Source organism: Lutra lutra, chromosome 2 (genome assembly GCF_902655055.1).
Source record: "Lutra lutra chromosome 2, mLutLut1.2, whole genome shotgun sequence".
NCBI lineage: Eukaryota > Metazoa > Chordata > Mammalia > Carnivora > Mustelidae > Lutra > Lutra lutra.
This window is the reverse complement of record NC_062279.1, coordinates 204886993-204892784: the sequence shown is the minus strand read 5'-3', so window position 1 is coordinate 204892784 and position 5792 is coordinate 204886993. Positions and strand designations below refer to the sequence as shown.

At 41.9% G+C, this 5792-nt stretch overlaps 1 pseudogene; it reads left to right on the top strand.

Moving 5' to 3' along the window:
- The first annotated feature begins 2794 nt into the window (after positions 1–2794).
- On the top strand, positions 2795–3243 carry LOC125094199 (keratinocyte-associated protein 2-like; annotated as a pseudogene).
- Positions 3244–5792: the final 2549 nt, after the last annotated feature.

Here is a 5792-nt window from a genome sequence, read left to right as displayed (position 1 = left end):
ATTGAGGGGCCAGTATTTTGTCCAGTTATCCACTTAAGTATTTTGTCAATTTGGAGTTGGGAATATGGTTTGCTTTTTGTTATTTCCTTTGGCCTGTGTAGTTAATGAGGTTTACAGAAATGGGAAGAGGGCTAGTGGACAAAATATACCATGCACTTTATCTTCAATTTCACTTATATTTAAGTGAATTCTTGATTGACCATTAAATCACTAATATACCAGCTTCTGGAATTATTAGAAGCAGAGAAACTTTGCTATCAGTAAAGAGACAGTTACTGGTGAGAACTTTGCAGGATGAGTAATAAGAAAATTGGTTTTCCGTGTTGGGAGCCATGAAGAAGCTAAGCCACTCCCTGCTACCCCTGGGCTTCCTCTTGCTGGAGTCCCTTCCCCACACAGACCCAACAACCCAGTTCTAACTGTAACCATTAACTAGCAGTGTCCTTTGGAAAGGCTGAGACTCCAGATCCCCGATCTCATCTGTTGAGGGATTCCGCATCAAGCAGATGGCTTGCCCAGAACTATACACGTCCTGAGCACAAGATCTATACGGCAAGAGCTTTGCTCTTGAGCTCAGTTCCTTCATGAGTACAGCATTAACAGAATTAACTCCCCACTCATTGGGATGAGGGTAGACAAAGTTGTGTATCCTTGGGCTTTTTCCCCCATTTTTCCAGGTTTTTCTCAAAGCAAGTAGACCTAGGTGTTTAGGTATAGTGTGATTTTTACAAGAGAACACTTTATATGGCTGAACACAAACGGCAATACAGTTTGCTATGTAGCACTTAGGAGATCACAGTCAATATATCCATCACATAGGATACTCTTGATCAATCTCTTACAAAGATGCCACATTATCCCCTTTCTCTAGGACAACACTGTTCCTCCATAAGGTCAGGGAAGCCTCAATTCTCACAGTGCTCTGGATAACCATCTAAACAGCTTGTTTCCTCATTATCCCCCACTGCAAAGGGTTCTAACCATTTACTCATCAGGAAACTTCTCTCAGATAAACAATTCTGAAATTAAGGAGGAGTCCAAGGTGAGGTAATACATTTCCCCCTCAACTGTACATTCAAGTAGGGGAGTTTCAGCCCACAGCCCACAGGTTTGTTTGTTTGTTTGTTTGTTTGTTTTCTTTTTATCCTTTTCAGGTCAGACAACTGCTTCCTAAAGGACTGTGGCTAAAAACCTTAACTCCCTGGAAAAAAGACTCAAAAGCCACATGATGCTTGACATTCACTTTAGTCCTTTATTACTTATCACTAAAGATACTTCCTCCTCTCGAAGAAATGAAATTCAAAAGTACTGTACATTTTCTGCCCTTAATTTTCAGCTAAGCTTGGTCTAACTTTTAGTCTCCAAAATGAAAGTAGTAGTTTTCCCTCACTTTCTGCCATTATTTTTTTCTGCCATTATTTTTTTCTGCCATTACTTTAGACAGGAGTTTCCAACCAAGACTTTACAACTCCAGATGAAGGCTAGAAAAAACATTTAAAAAATTTATGTGAGGAAACCAAAATTAGCTCATTTGCCTCAAGGATAGGAACCATGTACTCTTAGAAGGTTATACAACTGCACTAAGGTAGCTGGAAGAGTGATTTTGCTGAAACATCTTCTAAGCTGGAGGTTAAAGAGAAGCCAATTAAAAGCAGGATGACTTCTAAGTGAGATTTGAGCATGAGAGAAGAAAACTGGAAGTTTCAATGTTGTTCCTCCAAGAACTCCCTTTAGGAACCCCAATAGTTAGAAAAGTTTCTCCTCCATCTGTATTTCAAAGAAGACAGGCCTGATAAAATGACTTCAGGAAGTGACCATAGCCTCCTAGGAGATAATTTGTCTGCAAACAGCTGGTTTTGTTTTGTTTGCTTGAGATTCCCTTGTCTTTTTTCTTCATTCGCCTTTCATTTCTAAAGTAAGCTGCCCCCGATTTCCCTTAAGATCTAGAAAAAGTTTGATTCTTCCCACTCACCCCCTCCTAACCAGCTACTAGGAGGACTGTAAAATTTCACACTCGCTCACTAACCACCGTTAACACCCTACAGCAGAGGAGCAAGAAACGATGTCACCAGCCTCCCTTTTTTTTTTTTTTTTTTTTTATAGTCAAAGCCCCGCCTTCATCTTGGGTGCAGAGCAATGAGAACACCCAGGACCTACCGCCACTCTGCAATTGGTCCAGGATTTCAGGCCTGTGAAAAAAAAATTGGCCTCCAGATGCCCAGAAGCCCGAGTCTTCTCATTGGGTTTCCTATTTTAAAGAGGCACTACCCTGCCTCTTTGTTTCCGTTTTTGTTTTTTACTGCATTGCAAAGCCTGCTGAGTGATTGAAGACCTTGTAAAGGAGTAATTTAGAGTCACCTTTGAAAAATGGCTCAATCAGCTCCTCCTCTAGCACTTAGTCTTAATATAAAAGAATTTTAGGGGTGGCACAGTGGTTAGGGGTCCACTCTTGGTTTCAAGCTCAGGTCATGAGCTAGGGGTTGTGAGAGTGAGTCCCCATGGGGCTCCAAGCTCAGTGTGAAGTCTGGTTGAGTTTTTCACTCCCTTTGTCCCTATCCCCTACGCCCCACCCCTGTGTGTGCATGTTCTGTCTCTCTCTCTCTCTCTCTCTCTTTCAAAAATAAATAAGTCTTTAAAAATGAATAAAACATGTTGAGTGTGTCTTAAGGAATATCAAAAGGAGAAATAGGAAGTGGTAACATACACGCACAACTGCTCCAGTTGGGCTCCCCTCTTTCTTGGCCCAATTCAACGATAGGGCCCAATGGCAGGGCATGATGGCCCCCAAGGGCAGGGCGTGATGGCTGTGGGTACAAGCAGCCCACTGGCGCTCTCCCCGCTCCTGTCCCTGCTGCTCTTCCTCGGGATGCACGTGTATCACCTCCAGCTGGCCTGCACGCAGTGGCTCACCATCAAGGGGTACCTGCTGGGCTCCAGCCTTTTAGTCTTCTCTCTCACGCCACCAGGAATCTTGAGAATGTTGTCTTTGGCAAAGGATTCCAAGCAAAGATCTTCCCCGAGATTCTTCCCTGTCTCCTGTTGGCTCTCCTTGCATCTGGCCTCACCCACCAAGTATGCATTGCCCTCTGCCTCACCTTCTCCATGGTTGGCCTCTACGACATCAATAAGATCTCTTCCACTCTGTGCCAGACAACAATTCCATTCCTCACACCAGCCAAGATTCCGGGAAGGACAAATAGAGAAACTGACCCCAGGTGTTCAATGAAGGTGATTCTTTGTTGAAGAAGAAGGAGAAGGAGGAGAAGAAGGAGCGGGGGGGAGGTGGAAGGGGAAGGGGAGGAGGAAGGGGATGAAGAAGAAGAAACAAGAAAGAAAGGAGAAAGAAAGAAAGAAAGAAGGAAGGAAGGAAAGGAAAGAAAGAAAGGAAGAATATATGAATAGCTCTTTGGTCACACACTGGTGTTGGAGTCAAACATCCTAACCCTGAGACAGCACTAATGATCATGCTCACCTGTGTCATTCATTTATTCTTTCATTCACAACTATCATTAAAGCCTATGATTCAGAGGAAGCAAAGAAGTGACTAGTAGGGCTTGTCTGTTTTTCTGGGTTTTGTCTGTGTTTCTCAGAATCCTCAGGATACACGTTTCTGAAAAGTTAATTCCATTCAGATTTGGAAGTAGGAAGTAGTATGTTTAGACACTAATGAGCCAAACTGGCGTAAATAAATGACTTAATTAATAAATAGAGGAGAGGAGATAAATCTTCCCTACAGAATAATTTGAAATAATATATGTCCATATTCCCCAATACAGGAAGTGGAGTTTAATTCCCCTCCCTGTGAGTGTGGGCCGAGCTTAGTGACTCAGGTTCCTAAGAACAGAGTAGGGAAAGGAAAAAATAATCATTTTACATACACCTGAAACTAATATCACACTCTATGTTAGCTAAGTGTAATTTAAAAAAAAACTTAAAAAAAATAATTTTATAGTGAAGAAACCTGGTAGTGTTTGGCTTAACTTAACCAAGTGATCCAGGTTAACATCCTCACTGATAACTCACGTTGCTGTTAAATACCCTTCAATATAAAGAGAAGAGCACTACGTCCCATGGTATTCTTCCTCAAAACCCATAACCCCAATATAATCATGAGAAAAACATCAGACAAAACCAAATTAAGGGACAGCCCACAAAACTGACACGTACCCTCAAAACAGTTTAATCAAGGCCATGAAAAATAAGGAAAGACTGAAAAACTTCACAGACTGGAAGAGACTAAGGAGATATGACAACTAAATACAACATGGTACCCTGGGTAGGACCCAGGAAGAGAAAAGTATATTAGTGGAAAAATTGGGGAAATCCAAATAAAGTTTGGAGTTTGGTGCATACAATGTATAAATGTTGATCTATTAGTTTTGGCAAATGCACCATGACTATATAAGATGTGAACATGAGGGGAAAACTGGGTAAGGGAATTAGGAAGTTTCTTTAACTGTCCGTGCGACTTTTCTGTGAATCTAAAATTATTCATAAATGAAACATTTATTTGAAAGAAAAGATAAGAAAAGGAGATAAGCAAAATCCACATGGATTTTTAAGATAAAATGCAAGTCTTCAAAGAAATCTTATGCTTATAGATAGCAGACTGCTTTAAACTATGCCTCCCCTAGACTTGCTAGAAGCACTTTTCCATGTTTAGGAGATTTAGAGCAAAAGTTTGAAAATTTAGATGAATCCCAAAGCTGTTCGAAGGATGGGATAAGGCTAGAGGCTAACAGGCCAGCTGGAATCGAGCTGGGATATATCCAAGTCTAAGGCAGTAAGTCAGTGAATAACTAGAAACAAATTGACTTATTTATTCCTGTGATTGCTACCAGTGCTTTCTGAGAATTTGCTAATTCTAGTCATCCATTTTCATTCTGAGCGTTCATGTATCCATAGTCAGGAGAGAGATTCTCTTCTCAGGTAGCCTGGTCACATCGAGATTGCCAAATACGCTGGAGAAGAATGTGTTTTTACAAAACAACACATCAGAGAAGGGCAATTATCATATGATTTCACTCATACATGGAATATAAGAAATAGTGCAGAGGATCATAGGGGAAGGGAGGGAAAACTGAACGGGAAGAAATCAGAGAGGGAGACAAACCATGACAGACTTAATTCCAGGAAATAAACTGAGGGTTGTGAAAGGGGAGGTGGTGGGAGGATGGGGTAATTAGGTGATGGGCATTAAGGAGGACACATAATGTCCGTTGGGTGTTATACACAATTACTGAATCACTGAACACCACATCAAAAACTAATGATGTACTATATGCTGGCTAAGTGAATTTAAAAAAGAAAGAACACAACACTAGGGGCACCTGGGTAGCTCAGTCAGTTCAATGTCTGCCTTCAGCTCAGGTTATGATCCCAGGATCCTGGGATCAAGCCCTGTGTGGGGCTCCATGCTCAGTGCGGAGTCTGCTTCTCCCTTTCCCTCTTCCCCTCCCCCCTGTTTGTGCTCTCTCTAGCTATCTCTCTCTCAAATAAATAAATAAATAAAAATTAAAAAAATAAATAAATAATAAAAAACAACACTGAAATCCAAAAACAAAGCATAGCACCTACTCTGGGAGACAGGGTAATTAGTAGTTGAAAACATGTCCCCCAGACCCTTGGGGACACCTGAGTGGGTCAGTCAGCTGGGCATCTGCCTTTGGCTTGGGTCTTGATCCTGGGGTCCTGGGATCTAGTCCCACATCGGGCTCCCTGGTCAGGAGGGAGTCTGCTTCTCCCTCTGCCTGCTGCTTTCCCTGATTGTGTACGCACTGGCGTGCACGCTC